This window comes from Amia ocellicauda, chromosome 12, assembly GCF_036373705.1.
Source record: "Amia ocellicauda isolate fAmiCal2 chromosome 12, fAmiCal2.hap1, whole genome shotgun sequence".
NCBI classification, from domain to species: Eukaryota; Metazoa; Chordata; class Actinopteri; order Amiiformes; family Amiidae; genus Amia; species Amia ocellicauda.
The window spans coordinates 40,586,184-40,612,792 of NC_089861.1; the positions used below are offsets into that span (position 1 = coordinate 40,586,184).

The 26,609-nt window shown below is 42.1% G+C and overlaps 8 non-coding genes across 8 annotated transcripts; all 8 read right to left on the reverse strand.

Moving 5' to 3' along the window:
• Positions 1–16,272: 16,272 nt before the first annotated feature.
• trnai-aau (transfer RNA isoleucine (anticodon AAU)) lies at positions 16,273–16,346 on the reverse strand. Its single transcript has one exon. It is a non-coding gene; the product is annotated as a tRNA-Ile (tRNA).
• Positions 16,347–17,597: 1,251 nt separating this feature from the next.
• On the reverse strand, positions 17,598–17,671 carry trnai-aau (transfer RNA isoleucine (anticodon AAU)). Its single transcript has one exon. It is a non-coding gene; the product is annotated as a tRNA-Ile (tRNA).
• Positions 17,672–18,922: 1,251 nt separating this feature from the next.
• Positions 18,923–18,996, reverse strand: trnai-aau (transfer RNA isoleucine (anticodon AAU)). Its single transcript has one exon. It is a non-coding gene; the product is annotated as a tRNA-Ile (tRNA).
• Positions 18,997–20,247: 1,251 nt separating this feature from the next.
• Positions 20,248–20,321, reverse strand: trnai-aau (transfer RNA isoleucine (anticodon AAU)). The gene has a single exon. It is a non-coding gene; the product is annotated as a tRNA-Ile (tRNA).
• A 1,251-nt stretch (positions 20,322–21,572) lies between these two features.
• Positions 21,573–21,646, reverse strand: trnai-aau (transfer RNA isoleucine (anticodon AAU)). The gene has a single exon. It is a non-coding gene; the product is annotated as a tRNA-Ile (tRNA).
• A 1,251-nt stretch (positions 21,647–22,897) lies between these two features.
• trnai-aau (transfer RNA isoleucine (anticodon AAU)) lies at positions 22,898–22,971 on the reverse strand. The gene has a single exon. It is a non-coding gene; the product is annotated as a tRNA-Ile (tRNA).
• Positions 22,972–24,222: 1,251 nt separating this feature from the next.
• Positions 24,223–24,296, reverse strand: trnai-aau (transfer RNA isoleucine (anticodon AAU)). Its single transcript has one exon. It is a non-coding gene; the product is annotated as a tRNA-Ile (tRNA).
• A 1,251-nt stretch (positions 24,297–25,547) lies between these two features.
• trnai-aau (transfer RNA isoleucine (anticodon AAU)) lies at positions 25,548–25,621 on the reverse strand. The gene has a single exon. It is a non-coding gene; the product is annotated as a tRNA-Ile (tRNA).
• Positions 25,622–26,609: the final 988 nt, after the last annotated feature.

Here is a 26,609-nt window from a genome sequence, read left to right on the forward strand (position 1 = left end):
CTATTCATAACAATCCAGCATTAATGTACCACCATATTTGCTACCATTTGCTAGTGACAAATGTATTTTAAAATGAACACAATAGACAACGGTGATGCCTTCTTGCCATGAACACAAGACAATACAGACAACTTTTCCACCCGCCTCACCCCCAAAAGTGCTTCAATATGGACACATTCCTTGAGCATGTGTTCAGTGCAAGAGGGAATGGTATTAGTGAACAAAATAGGGTCCCCTTAATATGCAAAAATAAAGAAAATGCCTGACTGGAGAGAATGGGTACACAACTCCCCCCAACATCACTAGAATGCATCTTTAACACTGTATGTTAAGAAGTACCTTTTACAACAAAGTGTTATGACCTCAAACAAGTATTTACGTGCAAAACAAAATCTATGTATTAATGTCTGAACAATAAGTTATGAGTGTAACATTCAATCCCTGGACCCTTATGTAACATTATATACTGTGCAAATATATACAAATAGGTCAAATAAAAAACAGCACTTATTTGTTCAATACATGGCAAAAAGGTGCTAAAATGATTTACCAAGAAAAGAACACAAAAACTTGTGAGCTAAAACATATTTTTTTAACAATCAATAACAAACAATAAATAACATTAACGATTAGTATTATTTTTACTAAAAAGAAAATCATATTTGTTTTAGTTAATATGATTAATGTATATAAAAAGTATTTACTTTGAAAAACCACACTATTAAATGAAAATACATTTTAACACTATAACAAGGTAATATAGTACAAATATAACTGAAGAAACAGTAACAGCTAAACACTCAAAGATAGAGGAGGAGCAACCTCCTCTGCCTCTGTGGACCAGCCTCCTCTGATGTATGGTAACCCTAAACTAGCTATCACCATTCATCAAATTGTCAGTGTCATAGCAGAAATAAAATCCAGCACAGCAAGAGTATTTCAATGGTCAACTTACTGCGCACTGTCTGGTCCTGAGACTGACCTGCAGTGCGCATTGGAGAGCAGAGCGCAGCAGCAGGTGTGTTTGATCCAGAACTGCTCTCTCGCACCTCTATGCACCAGCCTCCTCTGGTATGTAGGTAGGTAGCAGTGGCCACACTGAACACAGGGCCCGATCTGTAATCAATGTATACCAGTGATGGCACCAGTGACTTTTCTAGTCTTAAACCCCCCCCACCAAGAATTGGGTCTGAGTTCATGGTCATTGTGCTTGTACATTAGTGTATGCGTACAGTTACAATTTACAGTATCCTTGTATGTGCTCGCTTTGCTTTGTGGAATGATGTTCGTTGCTTTATTGTTGTGTGTTTCAGATGATCATTTTATCATTTTCAGAGTTAACATAACTAAAGATTCAGCAATAATTTGGTGTTCATATGTGTGTAGTGTTATCGCTATTCAATATAGTGTGCCCAGTGTGCATAATGAGAAACATGTTCAGCTCATCTGCTCTGATGTTATGGATATCAAAAATGTCAACCCTCCACAGACACACACACACAGAGACACAGACACAGACGCACTAATAGGGACAAATTTTACTCCCTCAATAAACAGGCGGACAAGGAATAATCAGGACCTGATTTAACTGAAATAATACCAAAAAAGTTTATTGAGCTACAACGAAGCGCTCCGGAGATGGTCACTGGGCAAGACACATCTAAAGTTTTTCTAAAGAACTTGCTATCATATACAAGAGGACTCCCTTTGGTTTCTGGGCAACTAGATGATGGTAATGAGGTACCTCAAACTTTAACAAACACGTCTCCTGTGTCTTACATTATGTTCTTTCTATGTCCTTGGATGAAAATGTTTTTCTAAAAATCACCTGCACAGAACTACTGTACCTGTCCTCTCCGGAGCCATACACAAAGCTTAAATTCATATATGGGTTACACAATCTTGCTGCAACAATGGTGGGAATATAATATATTTGGCACTCAGACAGGGCACTGTCCCACATCACACACAGAGACACACACACACAAGCACAGACACACACAGACAGCCAGACAGACAAAGACAGTGTGCTTGACAAATACTTCCCCTCACAGTCAAGTCAACATGAGCCGCATTATCTAAAAGAAGAACCCATCATTTCCTTTTGTGTCAATATCAGCGAGACAGGGATTAAAAAACACATCTGAAAATGCTACTTGTACAAGCACGCTGAGATGCCCCGTCATCAGTAGGCGTGCAGAACAGTATGGTGACAAATGTCTTGTGTGGCTCTGTGGCTTAATGGATAGCGCGTTGGACTTCTAGTGAAAAGGGCAGTGGTCAATCAAAGGTTGTGGGTTCGAGTCCCACCAGAGTCAGTGCTCACTTCATGAAACTTAGAGCTTGCTGGGCTTCCTCGTGACAGCCAGAGGTATCTTGCAGTCAAGTGCCTTGCTGATGCCTTCACTTCTTACTTTTCTGGAATGCCAACTTTGTCCCAAATCCTTGCTTGACTATCAAGACCTCATACGCTGCTTCTTTTCCTAGCCACTGTCACTGTACCAGTCCCCCTCCGTGTCAGTTGCATCTCCGGGAACAGCTGGATCAGGTGGCCTTGTACTTAAGGCCATGGACTACTAAGCCGTTGTGTTTTGCACCCGTGGCTTTCTATCCCACCATCGTTGTGGGCATTCCTTGTTTGACATTTCTTGACGACTGACGCCGTGTACGTCCAATGGACAGTTCCAAGATTCGCAAGACAGAGCTACTTGTGCATTATTGCCCGCTTAACCTGGCTGCCTCTCGAGTGAGCAAAGCCATTTTACCAAATAGAAGAACCCATCATTTCCATCCGTCTCAAAATCAGCGAGACAGGGATTTAAAAAACACAACTGTAAATGCTACTTGTCAAATCACGCTGAGACGCCCGGTCATCTGCAGGCATGCAGAAGAGTATCTTCGTCGTACAGTTTTGTGGTTCTGTGCCACAATGGATAGTGTGCTGGACTTCTAGTGACACACACACACACACACACACACACAGACACTACAATTCAATATTCAATGTGCAAACAAGTTTAGCCAGAAGAAACAGAACTCTTTCAATCAATAAATCATGAATATACATTACAAATCGATTCAGAATATGCATAATACAATGTAAAAGCCAGACACAGGGATGGAGAGAATCTCTGGTTCCGTTGGTGTCCGGGCTTTATTGTGGTTCACAGGGTAAACGGGACAAAATACAAGGGGTAAAAACAACCAAAACGAAACATCCACACAAAACAGGGTGCTCCGGGCAGTCAGGGTTGGGAGTGTCAGTCCTCCTTCTCAGCGGGTTAGCTGCCTCCATCTGGGAAGGAGAGGGATTAAATAGAGAAGGCACAGCTGCCACTGACGTCACAATCGCCTCGGTGCTCATTGCCCGCAACCGTGAGTCCACAGCCTGTTAGCGAGGGAGCGACAACACAGCTGTGGCACATGAGCACCTCATCAGCAGACGTCAGCAGCAGCCGTGCCGTGACAGACAGCGGCCTGTCACATACAATTGTATATTTCCTGCGTTCCGTTCCTGCACTCTCTCATTCACCCATTCTAGCTGAGGCAGCCAGTGAGCCCACACACGTGCTATCCCTTCCTCTTCCTCTCACTTCACTGCTATATCAGCGATGACATCATAGAAATCTCTCACCTGACAGCAATGACATTACAGAGCACATACATTATGTCTCTCGCCACACTGTCAGTGTTGACTTTCTCGCTCAGTATGCCAGCTCTCCCGGAAACACTGCAATACGTGGATGAGTTTGTACCATTTTTGGATGCTCTACCCTGCTGGGGCGGAGCTGTGATCCAGCTGAAAAGCAGGTCAGGCATGTGGGCACCTGGGCAGCGAAAGATGTATTCGTAATGAAGAGAAACCCAGGTCCAACCCTCCGGTTCAGCCACAGACAGCCACAGAAGTAGTATAGATGGCGGCATGACTTATTTTGACAGCTGGAAGTCCCGCCCTCCCTATGAACCTTTGAACGGGAACTCCTCTCTCCTTCCCAGCACCCCCCTTGGGTTACCATTTGACCCTCCCTTGTCAGCCATCTTGGATGATATCGGCTATTTTGGATGTCAGCCATCTTGGCTGATATCGGCCATTTGTAAGGTCATAGGTCATCTGGTAAGATGGTAGCCATTTTGTTAGGGTGACATCCATCATGGTGAGTGTCCAAGTGCACCTCACCCTGCTGGTGTGGAGATGTAACGTTTAATAGCGTAAACTGTGTTTTTAAGGTTATATTGTTTTCATGATACTGTGTTGGAAAATTAAGAAATAAGAAAATAAAAGTTTTATATATGTTAGGTTATAATGTTTTATGATACTGTTTAAGTAAATAAAAAGAATAAGAAAAGTTATATATATATATATATATATATATATATATATATATATATAGGTTATATTGTTTTATGAAACTGTTTTAGTAAATTAAAAAATAAGAAAAGTTTTAAATATATATATATATTTAAGGTTATATAGAGAATAAGAAAATAGAAGTTTTAAATACATATATATATATATATATATATATATATATATATATATAAGATTATATTGTTTTATGATACTGTTTAAGTAAATAAAAAGAATAAGAAAAGTTATATATATATATATATATATATATATATATAGGTTATATTGTTTTATGAAACTGTTTTAGTAAATTAAAAAATAAGAAAAGTTTTAAATATATATATATATATATTTAAGGTTATATAGAGAATAAGATAATAAAAGTTTTATATTTTATTTTAGGTTAAAATGTTTTATGATTTGTTTTAGTAAATTAAAAAATAAGAAAAATAAAAGTTTTATATATATACAAGATTATATTGTATACATTTAAGAAAAATAAAAGTTGTAAATACACATTTATATTTTATTTTAGATTATGTTTGATTATACTGTTTTAGTAAATTAAAAAATAAGAAAAATAAACGTTTTATATATATTTAAGGTTACAATGTTTTATGATACTGTTTTAGTAAATTAAAAAGAAATATGAATATTTACTCAGAGTGGGATTTGAACCCACATGTGTTTTTAGTTTATATGTTTTATGATTAGGCTTAGGATGATACTGTGTTTGCAAAATAAAAAGGTAAGAAAAAATCAATTAAGAAATGTATAGACTTACATATATTGCATGTCATTACATATATATTTAAGCAAACACAGATAAACACACATACCTATATCTCTTTAGTTTATATTTATCAATAGACAATAGAGAACAACAGTGAAATGTATAGAATTATATCTGTACATTTTGACCAGCACTGTACTTATTATATTTGTTACATTAGTGAATGCTCAAACGTAGCCTTAACATGTATCATATTTAAGAATATTCTGCATTTCATTTCATTCCATTACACACACACACACACACACACACACAAACATATATATATATATATATATATATATATATCTTGTTAGGTTTTATTTATCAAAAGACACTAAAGACATGCACACCACTTTTCTTAGAGAGACACAGTGAAGCACTATTTGTGAATACTCATATGTAATAAATAATATATGTATATATGATTTGTTTGTGCTTTAATGTATAGAATTAATAAAATACACACACACACACACACACACACAATGGTGACTTTTATTGTGACAAACAAGCATTTTACAACATGGAACATAGTCAGAAGTAGAAAAAGATACTCCATGAAATGTTTTATAGATACTTGTAATCATTAATTTCTTGTTAACAACACCAACATTGGACAGAAAGAAACACTGACCTGTACAGAGTAATGTCATTTCCAGCATATTCCATATATATTCCCAGTTCCTTCTATTGGGAATCCGGTGTTGGCTTCAGCTGAGTCGCAGTAGCCTGTTAGGCACTGGCTCCTGGCTTTTCTATCCCTGTCTGCCCCTGTTGAGCATGCTTGGGAAAAGCAATGCAGAACCGTTATCCCTTCCTACCGGACTGTGACTTGTATACAGTTCATTCTATAGGTGGGAGTGCATGTGTTTTTTACACGTGTACCCCGCCATTGTACATAGTTCCTTTGTCAGCAGGCCTTGGCCCCTCCCTAGCTATACTAGCTGTGCTGAGGGCCACTGCTGCTGTATTCAGCAGTAGGCTTTGAGTTTGCTCTTGTGCCCCGCTGTGTATATAGTTCATTTATTGACATCAGTAGAGCATCTGTTGCCGCTAGCTTCCGCAGTGGGTATCCTGCTCCTGTGTCATGTGTGTGGTGCATGAACTGGCTCCTGCGCCCCGCAATGTATATAGTTCTTTAGAATATACAGTTGAGCTTGTCCGCTCCTTATTAAGTTTAGAATGGACAACTGCTCCTGTTGTTAGCGAGGGCACTCGTGCTTCGCTATGTATATAGTTCCTTTGCCAGCAGTCTGTGGCCCCGCCCTAGCTATGCTAGTGCTGAGGCCACTGCTGCGGTGTCCAGCGGAAGGCACTTGAGTTGGTTCTTGTTGGTCCACTGTGTATATAGTTCCATTATTCGTAATTGAACTATCCAGCAGTGGCTATCTAGTCTGGGTAGCCCGCTGTATGTTGAGCACGGGCTCAACGGACTGCGACCTGTGCTTATATGGTGTGGTCTGGGTATTGGCCCTGCTCCTAGCCCTGCTAGTAGAGCAGGAGACTGCTATTACTAGGCTTCATGGTAGGCACAAGGTCTTGTTGCCTGTGGATACACCATTGCTTATTTCTTCCCAGTTCAGCGTGACTGTGGTCTTCGCGTCTGAGCAGCCCAGATGTGGCCCAAGGGGCCCCTGTGGTTCTATCATAGAGTTGGTACGGCTCCTAGTAGGTTCGCCTCGGGGCAGGCTCTCTTACCAGCTCGCTGCCTCCTCCCTTGCGACGGTTTGGTTATACTGTAACACCTCCCCCTTGGGCAGTGCTTCTGACTCGAAAGATAACGATAGGTTGCGTATGAAACCCCGGTTATCTGAGAAAACAAGCACTGCCCAAGGGTTGCAAGCTAGCGCGGGAGTTCAAGCTCCCGGCAAAAAGAGGAAGTCCTTGTGCAGACGTCACCTTTTATACAAACAGGAAGTGGAAGGGTCCTGTTTGAGTGACGGGCACAAGGGCCAATGGCAGCTTTGATAGACAAAAGTCTTCGATGCGTTCCAGCGATGCACGCTGAAAACCCCTCCCCCTTGGGCAGTCCTTCTTTTCTCAGATAACCGGGGTTGCATATGCAACCTATCGTTCTTTGTCTATGGTTAAATCCCTCTCACTTTGTAACTTTTACTAGTAAGTCAAATTGAGATTTTAAAAGTTGGTACATGTGAGTCAGAGCCAAGAAGGTTGAATTCAGACTGTAGGTTGTTTATGTACATGGGTAAATTACTTTTGCTAGCCTAGTATAGTACTATATACCAATGCTTTATTGTCCTTCAGGCTAAATCATTTTGTATACCAAACAATGGTGAGTGACATATTCTGAGTAATGTACTTAAACTAGTGCTAATCATGCTCTGAAACCAACCCATAGAGAACAAGGTGAAAACTGGAATTAATGGCAAAGCACAGCCATAAACAGTCAACATAATCAAGCCCAGTTAGAAATATAGATGTCTAATTATTTTGAGCACTAATCTTACATTTCATAAAGAAAAGCATTTAATTCTTAGCAATTGTTAGGTGTATGCTGTACGTATTCCAGTTAGTTCACTGTAATGACAGAAATGAGAAGTTCATTTCTTTAGCACACTCACGGAAAACCATTTATTTTTAAACAGTTACTAGATAGCCAGTTTAGGCCTTCATCTTAGTTATTTCTAATAGCAAGAGTGCTTAAAATTATTAATTGAATTATATATCTTTGTTCCCCCTTTTTCTTACTGCTCTCATAAAATAACATTTTATTCAAGCAATAACAGGGTAGCCTAAATATACAACATATCTTAAAGTACAAGGCATCTGAAAGCTGTGTATGGTCTCAATGCATTTGATGCGGAGGATTAATTCAACTGAAAATGGTCAAAACTGTGGACTTTTATTGAATGTTAAATTTGACAGTGTTCTCTCTTAAGGACCTGTTGCCTGTGGGACGTTGCTGCTTTGGTTGTGTCCAGTGCCATTTCAGATAAGAGAGGCTCTGCAGGACAAGCAGGACAGAAACCCGTCTCACAGACACTCTGCCTGCTCTGCATCTCCATTTCCCCTCTCCACCGCACACAGCTGAACGTTATTCTGAATCTTACACAGAGCGCTCAGCTTCTGACACTGATGGCAACATGGGGCCTGGCTCCGAGCCTGAGGAAAACCATGAGGTAATTCAAACTTATTTAATTTCTATACTGTGAAATGTCAGATTGAAAGTGGTTTCTGTTCTTAATGTTTGTATTGTTTATGTATTTCATGTATTTTTGTACAGTTTTGTGTTGACGAGTCCTACATCAACATGAATGTGAATTTCAATGTGAAGAGCACGTGTCATGCTCTGTAATGCAAGGGAGCAATGAGGGGCTGTAGAGACACTCATAAGAGTAGCAGGAGCATTTTTTAAGAACTACTAATTTGTTATATTTTAATAGAATATGAAATGTAGTAGAAAGTTGTATCAGATCAGACCACTGGACAGAAACACCCCACCAAGACTGAGTTTTCATGTTTCTGCACATGTCACCTACAAACTGTTGACAGAGTGGATGAGGGTCTACAGCAGAGGTTCCCCATCCTGAGGTTGTGACAAAGTCAGGGTGAGTTTTGTTTAATATGTTTTTAAATTATTATTATTATTATTATTATTATTATTATTATTATTATTATTATTATTAAATTATTATATTGTTATTTTAAATATATTATTCTGTAAGTAAAAATATGATTGCTTAATATGTTTTTGCATTATTATTACTATTATTATATAGTATTTGTTATTTATATATATGAATTTGTAATTAAAAATATGATAAAATTATGTCAAATTAAATCAAAATTATAAACCACATTAATGTACATAGTATAACAACATGATACATATGATACAAAAAACATGTCTTAGTATTTTAGGGGTTGGAGGCTAATTTGAAAATGTTACAATGGGGTAAGGTTTTAAAGCCCTGGCCTACAAAGTCATTTTAAACCCCACCGCACAGCATTGTCAAAGCCCTGCTACCCGCTATCAATGCAGTTGTTAGCTCTGTATTAGACAAGTGTCTAAAAGTTGCATGAATAGATTAATAATACCCCTGTACTACTGGTAAACCTTTAAGTTTACATCATAATTTTTGTAAGTGTTGGAATATGTTGAGGGTGAGCCTATTTGTTTCTGTGTCTGTGAAATAAGCCATTTTACAAAACATAGAGTTTGTAGTGATTTTTCAGAGTTTCAGGGTTTAGTAGAATGCAGTTTTGGTTCATATAAATATGACGTTGTGCTTATTTCAGTCTGCTGTGTGTGTTTCCTGAAGACTGACTGCATTTTCACTATGTAGTTTGCAGATTACTCCTAGAAGTTACATAAATAATTTTACAAAACTTAAAATTTGCAGTAAAATACCATTTGTGCTTATTATATCCTTGCAGTGTGGTCCCTATTTCTGTGTTTTGTATGTGTGTCATGCTTGCAGTTGTCACCATGTATTTGTAGGATTGAAAAATAAGGTATTTCCAAAGGAATAGAAACTTAAGAGTTTCTCACTTTATTTACAATAGATACCTGATGTACTTTGTCGCCAGAACCTGGTATAACTTTGAAAAAGAAGCCAAGAGTGAAAGACTGAATAGAATATATATGGAATATGCTGGAAATGACATTACTCCGTACAGGTCAGTGTTTCTTTCTGTCCAATGTTGGTGTTGTGAACCAGAAATTAATGATTACAAGTATCTATACAACATTTCATGGAGTATCTTTTTCTACTTCTGACTATGTTCCATGTTGTAAAATGCTTGTTTGCCACAATAAAAGTCACCATTGTGTGTGTGTGTGTGTGTATTTTATTAATTCTATACATTTGAGCACAAACAAATCATATATACATATATTATTTATTACATATGAGTATTCACAAATAGTGCTTCACTGTGTCTCTCTAAGAAAAGTGGTGTGCATGTCTTTAGTGTCTATTGATAAATAAAACCTAACAAGATATATATATGTTTGTGTGTGTGTGTGTGTAATGGAATGAAATGCAGTATATTCTTAAATATGATACATGTTAAGGCTACGTTTGAGCATTCACTAATGTAACAAATATAATAAGTACAGTGCTGGTCAAAATGAACAGATATAATTCTATATATTTCACGGTTGTTCTCTATTGTCTATTGATAATTATAAACTAAAGAGATATAGGTATGTGTGTTTATCTGTGTTTGCTTAAATATATATGTAATGACATGCAATATATGTAAGTCTATACATTTCTTAATCGATTTTTTCTTACCTTTTTATTTTGCAAACACAGTATCATCCTAACCCTAATCATAAAACATATAAACTAAAAACACATGTGGGTTCAAATCCCACTCTGGGTAAATATTATTTTTTCTTTTTAATTTACTAAAACAGTATCATAAAACAGTGTAACCTTAAATATATATAAAACGTTTATTTTTCTTATTTTTTAATTTACTAAAACAGTATAATCAAACATAATCTAAAATAAAATATATATGTGTATTTACAACTTTTATTTTTCTCAAATGTATACAATATAACCTTGTATATATATATATATATATATATATATATATATATATATATATATATATATATATATATATATACACTCACCTAAAGGATTATTAGGAACACCTGTTCAATTTCTCATTAATGCAATTATCTAACCAACCAATCACATGGCAGTTGCTTCAATGCATTTAGGGGTGTGGTCCTGGTCAAGACAATCTCCTGAACTCCAAACTGAATGTCTGAATGGGAAAGAAAGGTGATTTAAGGAATTTTGAGCGTGGCATGGTTGTTGGTGCCAGACGGGCCGGTCTGAGTATTTCACAATCTGCTCAGTTACTGGGATTTTCACGCACAACCATTTCTAGGGTTTACAAAGAATGGTGTGAAAAGGGAAAAACATCCAGTATGCGGCAGTCCTGTGGGGGCGAAAATGCCTTGTTGATGCTAGAGGTCAGAGGAGAATGGGCCGACTGATTCAAGCTGATAGAAGAGCAACTTTGACTGAAATAACCACTCGTTACAACCGAGGTATGCAGCAAAGCATTTGTGAAGCCACAACACGTACAACCTTGAGGCGGATGGGCTACAACAGCAGAAGACCCCACCGGGTACCACTCATCTCCACTACAAATAGGAAAAAGAGGCTACAATTTGCACAAGCTCACCAAAATTGGACAGTTGAAGACTGGAAAAATGTTGCCTGGTCTGATGAGTCTCGATTTCTGTTGAGACATTCAGATGGTAGAGTCAGAATTTGGCGTAAACAGAATGAGAACATGGATCCATCATGCCTTGTTACCACTGTGCAGGCTGCTGGTGGTGGTGTAATGGTGTGGGGGATGTTTTCTTGGCACACTTTAGGCCCCTTAGTGCCAATTGGGCATCGTTTAAATGCCACGGCCTACCTGAGCATTGTTTCTGACCATGTCCATCCCTTTATGACCACCATGTACCCATCCTCTGATGGCTACTTCCAGCAGGATAATGCACCATGTCACAAAGGTCGAATCATTTCAAATTGGTTTCTTGAACATGACAATGAGTTCACTGTACTAAACTGGCCCCCACAGTCACCAGATCTCAACCCAATAGAGCATCTTTGGGATGTGGTGGAACGGGAGCTTCGTGCCCTGGATGTGCATCCCACAAATCTCCATCAACTGCAAGATGCTATCCTATCAATATGGGCCAACATTTCTAATGAATGCTTTCAGCACCTTGTTGAATCAATGCCACATAGAATTAAGGCAGTTCTGAAGGCGAAAGGGAGTCAAACACAGTATTAGTATGGTGTTCCTAATAATCCTTTAGGTGAGTGTATATACAACTTTTATTTTTCTTATTTTTTAATTTACTAAAACAAATCATAAAACATTATAACCTAAAATAAAATATAAAACTTTTCTTTTCTTATACTCTTTTTATTTACTAAAACAGTATCATAAAACAATATAACCTATTGATTATATATATATCTGTATTTAAAACTTTTATTCTCTTTTTATTTACTAAAATAGTAGCATAAAACAATATAACTTTAAATATATATATGTATTTAAAACTTTTCTTATTCTCTTTTTATTTACTTAAACAGTATCATAAAACAATATAACCTTAAAAACACAGTTTATGCTATTAAACATTACACCTCCACACCAGCAGTGTGAGGTGCCCTTGGACATTCACCATGATGGATGTCACCCTAACAAAATGGCTACCATCTTACCAGATGACCTATGACCTTACAAATGGCCGATATCAGTCAAAATGGCCGATATCATCCAAGATGGCTGACAAGGGAGGGTCAAATGGTAACCCAGGGGGGTGCTGGGAAGGAGAGAGGAGTTCCGGTTCAATGGTACATAAGGAGGGAGGGTCAAAGAGTAACCCAGGGGGGTGCTGGGAAGGAGAGAGGAGTTCCAGTTCAAAGGTACATAGGGAGGGCGGGACTTCCGGCTGTCAAAATAAGTGATGCTGCCATCTATACTACTCACAGACACAGTTAGCCACAGCCACGGCTTCTTCCAATTCTCGTCAGTGTTCCAGATTCGATGTTTTTTTTCTTCAGTGACGTTGTAAACACGCACGTGGGGAGCACATCAAAACCCAGTTTTGTGATTCAGTTACAGAAACAACTGACACAGCGGAGCAGTAGGGGTTGTAACATTTTTTGGTCCAAGGTCTGGACCACAGCGACTGAGTGGTCCGGACCTCGGCACTGTGGTCCACGGAGTGGTCCCGATCACGTAACGCAAATTGGGATGGGTTTTTGTTTAGTTTTTTTGGACACACCGTATAAAACCCATTTACTGTCAAATATATTATCGACATATCCAAACTACAAACATAATGATCATAAATGTACAATATTAATAGTATAATTCTCATTTGTAACATAGCCGATAGCTGATTTCTTTTTTAATCTTATCTATCAGACAATTTGTAGGAAGCTGTGCTAACGTTACTCTGAAAAATGCGCTTACATTGAGCAACTTTGTCATTCTGAATGAAATTATTCAAGTTATCAATTTTTCCTCATCATGACTGAAGAGAAAAGATAGCTTATTTAGAATCTTATCTTTAATTTAATGTCAGCCTATTTACATGTCCTCTGTTTGCGCTCTGCCAAGAAATGTTTTATCAACTTTTTTGGTTAAACCATATCTTCCTTATTTTATCACTGTGAGATCTAGCAACATTAAAAACAAAAGCATAGGTTGTTTTGTTTATGTATGGTTAACATTGTAATAGTTGGTATTTTAAAGAGAGATTATAAGAGATGTATTAACGTATTGATCATCTGATGCCCTTTGTCTTTTCTTGAAGGATAATGTCATTATGAAGAAGATAAAACTTTTTTTTTTTAAACACCTCCCCCCAGCAGGATTTGGGTCGCCTCCGCACTGTTTCTGCTGAAACAAAAAAACAAGTGTCAATCTCTGCAGGAATCTACTCCGGCTCCCCCTTCTGGTGATGAAGAGGAACCCGAGTCCAAGATGCTTCCAACCAGCCCTCAGGCGCTCCCTTCGGCTGTAGGTCACGCTCCAGGGGGCCGGGGGAGTTAAGAGGGTGTCACTGGACGGGGACGACAAACGCCTCCAGTGACAGACGGACGCACACAGAGAGAGAAAGAGACAGAGAGAGAGAGTTGCACTTCCTCCTGCAATGCAATAAATATGCCCAAAATAAGGGACACATTCCTTAACAAAATAATGAATGCCACCCTACCTTTGACAAAACTGAGAAAAAATAAAAATGGTCAGTCCTCCTGGAGGAGGGACACACAGCCTCCCTGGCTGCCCAATATGTCACCGCCTGCCACAGCCTGAGGGGCACAGTGACACATGAGCACCAGCTGTAAATAAAATGTAAATACTCATTTGTAATGCATGTCATTGTATTTCCAAAAAGGAATCTGTAAACACTAAACCTATTTTCTTTAGTTCTATGTATTAAAGATCATTTATAGTTTATTACATTTTGTTTTTCTGTACTTTTATACATCTTATTGTGATTTTGGCAGGACACTGTCTGTCACGGCATGGCTGCTGCTGACGCACACTAATTAGGTGCTCATGTGTTGCAGCCGTGTTGTCCGCTGCTTCGCAGACAGCTTGTGAGCTCACGGCTGCAGGCAATGATCACTGAGGCGACTGTGACGTCATTGGCAGGTGTGCTTCATCTATTTAATCCCTCTCCTTCCCCGAGGGAGACTTTATTGTGACTGCCCGGAGCACCCTGTTTGTGTGGATGTCTTGTGTGCTGGTTTTGCCTTGTTTTCCCCTTTTTGTGTTTTTTTCTGTTGGACTATTGTGAACCCCAATAAAGCTCGGACACCGCCGGAACCCGAGACTCTCTCCGTTTATTGTGTCCGGCATTTACATTTGGTGGCCAATGTGGGGAAGCTTTGTGACATACTTACCCTGAACTCTGTACCCGGAAGGACAGCTATGGAGGCGTCTCCAGTGGAACAGTTGTTGGCCCCAGTGGTGAAGCTGCAGGCTCAAAAACAACAAACTCTCGAGACGCTTGTCCAGCAACTTCAAGTACCAGCTCCTGCACCTAACCCTGCTGTGGCCGCAGCAAACCCGGCTTGGGCAGGTCTGCAGATTCCAAAGTTGGGACCGGAGGACAACCCAGAGGCTCTGAATTTCTGTCCAATATTAAAGATCCTAGGCTCTCATTGTCTGATTTGGCTGGGGCACAATTGGGACATGTCTCTGGGGACCGATCACCATTAGTGACTGCAGGTGATGAGAGGGGCAGGGACAGCCTTCCCTCTGACTCCAGTCGTGTAGCAGCCAACAGTACCCTGTTGGACCCAGGGGAAGGAACGAGTTCTGGGACTCACCTCCTCTCTCCTTCTTCCAGTGGAAGGCCCGACACTGGATCCCGCCTTCAACCGGGTATCCGATTTCGCTATGGACCAGACACAGGATGATGCCCTGGGACATATATATGACCAGGTCAGAGTTGTTGATGGTTGCATAGTGAATACACAGAGGGCACTTTGTGTTTCTCTCCAAACCAGCAGCCAAACCGATCATGCTGGATGATGTTGCAGACAGAATAACGTTCACCACGGTGCCTCCAGACTTTTTCACGAATACCAATCGAGCTGCACGGTGCTGGGCTGTGAGCACAGGTCCCACTAGAGGATGACGGGCCCTCGTGCCACCCTCATAGAGTCTGTTTCTGACAGTTTATTCAGAAACATGCGCACCAGTAGACCGCTGGAGGTCATTTTGGAGGGCTCAGGCAATGCTCCTCCTGTTCCTCCTCGCAAAAAAAAGCAGATACTGGTCCTTCTGGTTCTTCTGATAGCACGGATGAATGTGCCATACTGGAGGAGCTGGACTACCTGTGCAACCTGAATGGGCTGCAGGGAGCACCTCATAATTCCAGTAGTGACAAGGACACTAGCAAAAGGCAAAACTAGAGAAGAATCAGTCAGGAAGGATAAGGAGAGAGCAATCGTCTGTGGCCACCACCTGCAAAACCATTCCCTTTTTGGGGTTGTCTTGCTGTTGCCTATCTCCGGTGCACCTGCTGTCACTTTCATTTGCACCAAAACAAGAGACAGTGATTCACAACCGCTTAGGCTTCCTAACTGTACAGATAAATATGCCTGAACTGTAACTGACTTGGTATTATGCTGTGATGATTACTTGTTCCCTTATTTTTTTGAGAGGTGTATTATAGAAGATAGCCTTGAGAATGCGGCCACAGAATTGCGGGAATCCGTGACTTTCAACACTTATGCAACCGAGTCGAGGTGACCAACAGCTCAATGTCTGGTTGGCACCATGGCTTAGATGTGCCATTCATGAAACTTGCGTTGATTCTTGAAGCCACTGGCATTGCTTCCCTCTCCAAGTCTGTGTAATAAGGAATTGGCAGGAGCCCACGAGTTGAAACTATCAGAGGACAGAATGCAAATGAAGTGTTCTGAGAAAAGCAAAGCGGCGAAAGGACATTTTCCCGTGTGCATGTAGATGGCCGACTTTGACACGGCTTGATGAAGTCTTGTGGATCCTACCACTGCTTAAGTGCACTACTACGCTTGCCTTCAGGGAGTTTCATGTCAAACATTCAAAAAACAGGACTCGAACTAGACGGATGAGCACCTACGATCGGTCTTGGCCGATGTGGGGATCGAACCCAAGACCTTGGCGTTATTAGCACCACGCTCTAACCAACTGAGCTAACCGGCCATCAAAAGGAGTCTCTCTTCCAGGCATTTCCTCATGTTTATGTAATTTGGCTGCAAAATGCATTACACACAAGTGTGAAAAGAACACTTTTGCAATTCCTAGCATTGGTGATGCTATAAATCAATCTGTCAGGAGTGGGATTTGAACCCACGCCTCCATCAGGAGACCAGAAAACCCTTCTACACTCTTCAAGGGAACAACACCTTAAGTCTGGCAAATTAGACCACTCGGCCATTCTGAGAGGATGTATACGTCCACCGCGAGATTATATACTGATCAAGAAAACTGCGGGAACACTTAAATCACACATCGGATCTCCGTGATCAAAATCTAGGAAACCTCAAGATCTTCACCGTACATTGCATAATTCGTAACTCTCCCACCTCCATGCTTTTGAGACTGTACTGGGAGACACAGCAAACTTTCTTCAGACGGCACGTATGGATGTGCCATACTGGAGGAGCTGGACTACCTGTGCAACCTGAATGGGCTGCAAGGAGCACCTCATAATTCCAGTAGTGACAAGGACACTAGCAAAAGGCAAAACTAGAGAAGAATCAGTCAGGAAGGATAAGGAGAGAGCAATCGTCTGTGGCCACCACCTGCAAAACCATTCCCTTTTTGGGGTTGTCTTGCTGTTGCCTATCTCCGGTGCACCTGCTGTCACTTTCATTTGCACCAAAACAAGAGACAGTGATTCACAACCGCTTAGGCTTCCTAACTGTACAGATTAATATGCCTGAACTGTAACTGACTTGGTATTATGCTGTGATGATTACTTGTTCCCTTATTTTTTTGAGAGGTGTATTATAGAAGATAGCCTTGAGAATGCGGCCACAGAATTGCGGGAATCCGTGACTTTCAACACTTATGCAACCGAGTCGAGGTGACCAACAGCTCAATGTCTGGTTGGCACCATGGCTTAGATGTGCCATTCATGAAACTTGCGTTGATTCTTGAAGCCACTGGCATTGCTTCCCTCTCCAAGTCTGTGTAATAAGGAATTGGCAGGAGCCCACGAGTTGAAACTATCAGAGGACAGAATGCAAATGAAGTGTTCTGAGAAAAGCAAAGCGGCGAAAGGACATTTTCCCGTGTGCATGTAGATGGCCGACTTTGACACGGCTTGATGAAGTCTTGTGGATCCTACCACTGCTTAAGTGCACTACTACGCTTGCCTTCAGGGAGTTTCATGTCAAACATTCAAAAAACAGGACTCGAACTAGACGGATGAGCACCTACGATCGGTCTTGGCCGATGTGGGGATCGAACCCAAGACCTTGGCGTTATTAGCACCACGCTCTAACCAACTGAGCTAACCGGCCATCAAAAGGAGTCTCTCTGCCAGGCATTTCCTCATGTTTATGTAATTTGGCTGCAAAATGCATTACACACAAGTGTGAAAAGAACACTTTTGCAATTCCTAGCATTGGTGATGCTATAAATCAATCTGTCAGGAGTGGGATTTGAACCCACGCCTCCATCAGGAGACCAGAAAACCCTTCTACACTCTTCAAGGGAACAACACCTTAAGTCTGGCAAATTAGACCACTCGGCCATTCTGAGAGGATGTATACGTCCACCGCGAGATTATATACTGATCAAGAAAACTGTGGGAACACTTAAATCACACATCGGATCTCCGTGATCAAAATCTAGGAAACCTCAAGATCTTCACCGTACATTGCATAATTCGTAACTCTCCCACCTCCATGCTTTTGAGACTGTACTGGGAGACACAGCAAACTTTCTTCAGACGGCACGTATGGATGTGCCATACTGGAGGAGCTGGACTACCTGTGCAACCTGAATGGGCTGCAGGGAGCACCTCATAATTCCAGTAGTGACAAGGACACTAGCAAAAGGCAAAACTAGAGAAGAATCAGTCAGGAAGGATAAGGAGAGAGCAATCGTCTGTGGCCACCACCTGCAAAACCATTCCCTTTTTGGGGTTGTCTTGCTGTTGCCTATCTCCGGTGCACCTGCTGTCACTTTCATTTGCACCAAAACAAGAGACAGTGATTCACTACCGCTTAGGCTTCCTAACTGTACAGATTAATATGCCTGAACTGTAACTGACTTGGTATTATGCTGTGATGATTACTTGTTCCCTTATTTTTTTGAGAGGTGTATTATAGAAGATAGCCTTGAGAATGCGGCCACAGAATTGCGGGAATCCGTGACTTTCAACACTTATGCAACCGAGTCGAGGTGACCAACAGCTCAATGTCTGGTTGGCACCATGGCTTAGATGTGCCATTCATGAAACTTGCGTTGATTCTTGAAGCCACTGGCATTGCTTCCCTCTCCAAGTCTGTGTAATAAGGAATTGGCAGGAGCCCACGAGGTGAAACTATCAGAGGACAGAATGCAAATGAAGTGTTCTGAGAAAAGCAAAGCGGCGAAAGGACATTTTCCCGTGTGCATGTAGATGGCCGACTTTGACACGGCTTGATGAAGTCTTGTGGATCCTACCACTGCTTAAGTGCACTACTACGCTTGCCTTCAGGGAGTTTCATGTCAAACATTCAAAAAACAGGACTCCAACTAGACGGATGAGCACCTAAGATCGGTCTTGGCCGATGTGGGGATCGAACCCAAGACCTTGGCGTTATTAGCACCACGCTCTAACCAACCTAGCTAACCGGCCATCAGAAGGAGTCTCTCAGACAGGCATTTCCTCATGTTTATGTAATTTGGCTGCAAAATGCATTACAAACATGTGTGAAAAGAATACTTTTGCAATTCCTAGCATTGGTGATGCTATAAATCAATCTGTCAGGAGTGGGATTTGAACCCACGCCTCCATCAGGAGACCAGAAAACCCTTCTACACTCTTCAAGGGAACAACACCTTAAGTCTGGCAAATTAGACCACTCGGCCATTCTGAGAGGATGTATACGTCCACCGCGAGATTATATACTGATCAAGAAAACTGCGGGAACACTTAAATCACTCATCGGATCTCCGTGATCAAAATCTAGGAAACCTCAAGATCTTCACCATACATTGCATAATTCGTAACTCTCCCACCTCCATGCTTTTGAGACTGTATTGGGAGACACAGCAAACTTTCTTCAGACGGCACGTATGGATGTGCCATACTGGAGGAGCTGGACTACCTGTGCAACCTGAATGGGCTGCAGGGAGCACCTCATAATTCCAGTAGTGACAAGGACACTAGCAAAAGGCAAAACTAGAGAAGAATCAGTCAGGAAGGATAAGGAGAGAGCAATCGTCTGTGGCCACCACCTGCAAAACCATTCCCTTTTTGGGGTTGTCTTGCTGTTGCCTATCTCCGGTGCACCTGCTGTCACTTTCATTTGCACCAAAACAAGAGACAGTGATTCACAACCGCTTAGGCTTCCTAACTGTACAGATTAATATGCCTGAACTGTAACTGACTTGGTATTATGCTGTGATGATTACTTGTTCCCTTATTTTTTTGAGAGGTGTATTATAGAAGATAGCCTTGAGAATGCGGCCACAGAATTGCGGGAATCCGTGACTTTCAACACTTATGCAACCGAGTCGAGGTGACCAACAGCTCAATGTCTGGTTGGCACCATGGCTTAGATGTGCCATTCATGAAACTTGCGTTGATTCTTGAAGCCACTGGCATTGCTTCCCTCTCCAAGTCTGTGTAATAAGGAATTGGCAGGAGCCCACGAGTTGAAACTATCAGAGGACAGAATGCAAATGAAGTGTTCTGAGAAAAGCAAAGCGGCGAAAGGACATTTTCCCGTGTGCATGTAGATGGCCGACTTTGACACGGCTTGATGAAGTCTTGTGGATCCTACCACTGCTTAAGTGCACTACTACGCTTGCCTTCAGGGAGTTTCATGTCAAACATTCAAAAAACAGGACTCGAACTAGACGGATGAGCACCTACGATCGGTCTTGGCCGATGTGGGGATCGAACCCAAGACCTTGGCGTTATTAGCACCACGCTCTAACCAACTGAGCTAACCGGCCATCAAAAGGAGTCTCTCTGCCAGGCATTTCCTCATGTTTATGTAATTTGGCTGCAAAATGCATTACACACAAGTGTGAAAAGAACACTTTTGCAATTCCTAGCATTGGGGATGCTATAAATCAATCTGTCAGGAGTGGGATTTGAACCCACGCCTCCATCAGGAGACCAGAAAACCCTTCTACACTCTTCAAGGGAACAACACCTTAAGTCTGGCAAATTAGACCACTCGGCCATTCTGAGAGGATGTATACGTCCACCGCGAGATTATATACTGATCAAGAAAACTGCGGGAACACTTAAATCACACATCGGATCTCCGTGATCAAAATCTAGGAAACCTCAAGATCTTCACCGTACATTGCATAATTCGTAACTCTCCCACCTCCATGCTTTTGAGACTGTACTGGGAGACACAGCAAACTTTCTTCAGACGGCACGTATGGATGTGCCATACTGGAGGAGCTGGACTACCTGTGCAACCTGAATGGGCTGCAGGGAGCACCTCATAATTCCAGTAGTGACAAGGACACTAGCAAAAGGCAAAACTAGAGAAGAATCAGTCAGGAAGGATAAGGAGAGAGCAATCGTCTGTGGCCACCACCTGCAAAACCATTCCCTTTTTGGGGTTGTCTTGCTGTTGCCTATCTCCGGTGCACCTGCTGTCACTTTCATTTGCACCAAAACAACAGACAGTGATTCACAACCGCTTAGGCTTCCGAACTGTACAGATTAATATGCCTGAACTGTAACTGACTTGGTATTATGCTGTGATGATTACTTGTTCCCTTATTTTTTTGAGAGGTGTATTATAGAAGATAGCCTTGAGAATGCGGCCACAGAATTGCGGGAATCCGTGACTTTCAACACTTATGCAACCGAGTCGAGGTGACCAACAGCTCAATGTCTGGTTGGCACCATGGCTTAGATGTGCCATTCATGAAACTTGCGTTGATTCTTGAAGCCACTGGCATTGCTTCCCTCTCCAAGTCTGTGTAATAAGGAATTGGCAGGAGCCCACGAGTTGAAACTATCAGAGGACAGAATGCAAATGAAGTGTTCTGAGAAAAGCAAAGCGGCGAAAGGACATTTTCCCGTGTGCATGTAGATGGCCGACTTTGACACGGCTTGATGAAGTCTTGTGGATCCTACCACTGCTTAAGTGCACTACTACGCTTGCCTTCAGGGAGTTTCATGTCAAACATTCAAAAAACAGGACTCGAACTAGACGGATGAGCACCTACGATCGGTCTTGGCCGATGTGGGGATCGAACCCAAGACCTTGGCGTTATTAGCACCACGCTCTAACCAACTGAGCTAACCGGCCATCAAAAGGAGTCTCTCTGCCAGGCATTTCCTCATGTTTATGTAATTTGGCTGCAAAATGCATTACACACAAGTGTGAAAAGAACACTTTTGCAATTCCTAGCATTGGTGATGCTATAAATCAATCTGTCAGGAGTGGGATTTGAACCCACGCCTCCATCAGGAGACCAGAAAACCCTTCTACACTCTTCAAGGGAACAACACCTTAAGTCTGGCAAATTAGACCACTCGGCCATTCTGAGAGGATGTATACGTCCACCGCGAGATTATATACTGATCAAGAAAACTGCGGGAACACTTAAATCACACATCGGATCTCCGTGATCAAAATCTAGGAAACCTCAAGATCTTCACCGTACATTGCATAATTCGTAACTCTCCCACCTCCATGCTTTTGAGACTGTACTGGGAGACACAGCAAACTTTCTTCAGACGGCACGTATGGATGTGCCATACTGGAGGAGCTGGACTACCTGTGCAACCTGAATGGGCTGCAGGGAGCACCTCATAATTCCAGTAGTGACAAGGACACTAGCAAAAGGCAAAACTAGAGAAGAATCAGTCAGGAAGGATAAGGAGAGAGCAATCGTCTGTGGCCACCACCTGCAAAACCATTCCCTTTTTGGGGTTGTCTTGCTGTTGCCTATCTCCGGTGCACCTGCTGTCACTTTCATTTGCACCAAAACAAGAGACAGTGATTCACAACCGCTTAGGCTTCCGAACTGTACAGATTAATATGCCTGAACTGTAACTGACTTGGTATTATGCTGTGATGATTACTTGTTCCCTTATTTTTTTGAGAGGTGTATTATAGAAGATAGCCTTGAGAATGCGGCCACAGAATTGCGGGAATCCGTGACTTTCAACACTTATGCAACCGAGTCGAGGTGACCAACAGCTCAATGTCTGGTTGGCACCATGGCTTAGATGTGCCATTCATGAAACTTGCGTTGATTCTTGAAGCCACTGGCATTGCTTCCCTCTCCAAGTCTGTGTAATAAGGAATTGGCAGGAGCCCACGAGTTGAAACTATCAGAGGACAGAATGCAAATGAAGTGTTCTGAGAAAAGCAAAGCGGCGAAAGGACATTTTCCCGTGTGCATGTAGATGGCCGACTTTGACACGGCTTGATGAAGTCTTGTGGATCCTACCACTGCTTAAGTGCACTACTACGCTTGCCTTCAGGGAGTTTCATGTCAAACATTCAAAAAACAGGACTCGAACTAGACGGATGAGCACCTACGATCGGTCTTGGCCGATGTGGGGATCGAACCCAAGACCTTGGCGTTATTAGCACCACGCTCTAACCAACTGAGCTAACCGGCCATCAAAAGGAGTCTCTCTGCCAGGCATTTCCTCATGTTTATGTAATTTGGCTGCAAAATGCATTACACACAAGTGTGAAAAGAACACTTTTGCAATTCCTAGCATTGGTGATGCTATAAATCAATCTGTCAGGAGTGGGATTTGAACCCACGCCTCCATCAGGAGACCAGAAAACCCTTCTACACTCTTCAAGGGAACAACACCTTAAGTCTGGCAAATTAGACCACTCGGCCATTCTGAGAGGATGTATACGTCCACCGCGAGATTATATACTGATCAAGAAAACTGCGGGAACACTTAAATCACACATCGGATCTCCGTGATCAAAATCTAGGAAACCTCAAGATCTTCACCGTACATTGCATAATTCGTAACTCTCCCACCTCCATGCTTTTGAGACTGTACTGGGAGACACAGCAAACTTTCTTCAGACGGCACGTATGGATGTGCCATACTGGAGGAGCTGGACTACCTGTGCAACCTGAATGGGCTGCAGGGAGCACCTCATAATTCCAGTAGTGACAAGGACACTAGCAAAAGGCAAAACTAGAGAAGAATCAGTCAGGAAGGATAAGGAGAGAGCAATCGTCTGTGGCCACCACCTGCAAAACCATTCCCTTTTTGGGGTTGTCTTGCTGTTGCCTATCTCCGGTGCACCTGCTGTCACTTTCATTTGCACCAAAACAAGAGACAGTGATTCACAACCGCTTAGGCTTCCGAACTGTACAGATTAATATGCCTGAACTGTAACTGACTTGGTATTATGCTGTGATGATTACTTGTTCCCTTATTTTTTTGAGAGGTGTATTATAGAAGATAGCCTTGAGAATGCGGCCACAGAATTGCGGGAATCCGTGACTTTCAACACTTATGCAACCGAGTCGAGGTGACCAACAGCTCAATGTCTGGTTGGCACCATGGCTTAGATGTGCCATTCATGAAACTTGCGTTGATTCTTGAAGCCACTGGCATTGCTTCCCTCTCCAAGTCTGTGTAATAAGGAATTGGCAGGAGCCCACGAGTTGAAACTATCAGAGGACAGAATGCAAATGAAGTGTTCTGAGAAAAGCAAAGCGGCGAAAGGACATTTTCCCGTGTGCATGTAGATGGCCGACTTTGACACGGCTTGATGAAGTCTTGTGGATCCTACCACTGCTTAAGTGCACTACTACGCTTGCCTTCAGGGAGTTTCATGTCAAACATTCAAAAAACAGGACTCGAACTAGACGGATGAGCACCTACGATCGGTCTTGGCCGATGTGGGGATCGAACCCAAGACCTTGGCGTTATTAGCACCACGCTCTAACCAACTGAGCTAACCGGCCATCAAAAGGAGTCTCTCTGCCAGGCATTTCCTCATGTTTATGTAATTTGGCTGCAAAATGCATTACACACAAGTGTGAAAAGAACACTTTTGCAATTCCTAGCATTGGTGATGCTATAAATCAATCTGTCAGTAGTGGGATTTGAACCCACGCCTCCATCAGGAGACCAGAAAACCCTTCTACACTCTTCAAGGGAACAACACCTTAAGTCTGGCAAATTAGACCACTCGGCCATTCTGAGAGGATGTATACGTCCACCGCGAGATTATATACTGATCAAGAAAACTGCGGGAACACTTAAATCACACATCGGATCTCCGTGATCAAAATCTAGGAAACCTCAAGATCTTCACCGTACATTGCATAATTCGTAACTCTCCCACCTCCATGCTTTTGAGACTGTACTGGGAGACACAGCAAACTTTCTTCAGACGGCACGTATGGATGTGCCATACTGGAGGAGCTGGACTACCTGTGCAACCTGAATGGGCTGCAGGGAGCACCTCATAATTCCAGTAGTGACAAGGACACTAGCAAAAGGCAAAACTAGAGAAGAATCAGTCAGGAAGGATAAGGAGAGAGCAATCGTCTGTGGCCACCACCTGCAAAACCATTCCCTTTTTGGGGTTGTCTTGCTGTTGCCTATCTCCGGTGCACCTGCTGTCACTTTCATTTGCACCAAAACAAGAGACAGTGATTCACAACCGCTTAGGCTTCCGAACTGTACAGATTAATATGCCTGAACTGTAACTGACTTGGTATTATGCTGTGATGATTACTTGTTCCCTTATTTTTTTGAGAGGTGTATTATAGAAGATAGCCTTGAGAATGCGGCCACAGAATTGCGGGAATCCGTGACTTTCAACACTTATGCAACCGAGTCGAGGTGACCAACAGCTCAATGTCTGGTTGGCACCATGGCTTAGATGTGCCATTCATGAAACTTGCGTTGATTCTTGAAGCCACTGGCATTGCTTCCCTCTCCAAGTCTGTGTAATAAGGAATTGGCAGGAGCCCACGAGTTGAAACTATCAGAGGACAGAATGCAAATGAAGTGTTCTGAGAAAAGCAAAGCGGCGAAAGGACATTTTCCCGTGTGCATGTAGATGGCCGACTTTGACACGGCTTGATGAAGTCTTGTGGATCCTACCACTGCTTAAGTGCACTACTACGCTTGCCTTCAGGGAGTTTCATGTCAAACATTCAAAAAACAGGACTCGAACTAGACGGATGAGCACCTACGATCGGTCTTGGCCGATGTGGGGATCAAACCCAAGACCTTGTCGTTATTAGCACCACGCTCTAACCAACTGACCTAACCGGCCATCAAAAGGAGTCTCTCTGCCAGGCATTTCCTCATGTTTATGTAATTTGGCTGCAAAATGCATTACACACAAGTGTGAAAAGAACACTTTTGCAATTCCTAGCATTGGTGATGCTATAAATCAATCTGTCAGGAGTGGGATTTGAACCCACGCCTCCATCAGGAGACCAGAAAACCCTTCTACACTCTTCAAGGGAACAACACCTTAAGTCTGGCAAATTAGACCACTCGGCCATTCTGAGAGGATGTATACGTCCACCGCGAGATTATATACTGATCAAGAAAACTGCGGGAACACTTAAATCACTCATCGGATCTCCGTGATCAAAATCTAGGAAACCTCAAGATCTTCACCGTACATTGCATAATTCGTAACTCTCCCACCTCCATGCTTTTGAGACTGTACTGGGAGACACAGCAAACTTTCTTCAGACGGCACGTATGGATGTGCCATACTGGAGGAGCTGGACTACCTGTGCAACCTGAATGGGCTGCAGGGAGCACCTCATAATTCCAGTAGTGACAAGGACACTAGCAAAAGGCAAAACTAGAGAAGAATCAGTCAGGAAGGATAAGGAGAGAGCAATCGTCTGTGGCCACCACCTGCAAAACCATTCCCTTTTTGGGGTTGTCTTGCTGTTGCCTATCTCCGGTGCACCTGCTGTCACTTTCATTTGCACCAAAACAAGAGACAGTGATTCACAACCGCTTAGGCTTCCTAACTGTACAGATTAATATGCCTGAACTGTAACTGACTTGGTATTATGCTGTGATGATTACTTGTTCCCTTATTTTTTTGAGAGGTGTATTATAGAAGATAGCCTTGAGAATGCGGCCACAGAATTGCGGGAATCCGTGACTTTCAACACTTATGCAACCGAGTCGAGGTGACCAACAGCTCAATGTCTGGTTGGCACCATGGCTTAGATGTGCCATTCATGAAACTTGCGTTGATTCTTGAAGCCACTGGCATTGCTTCCCTCTCCAAG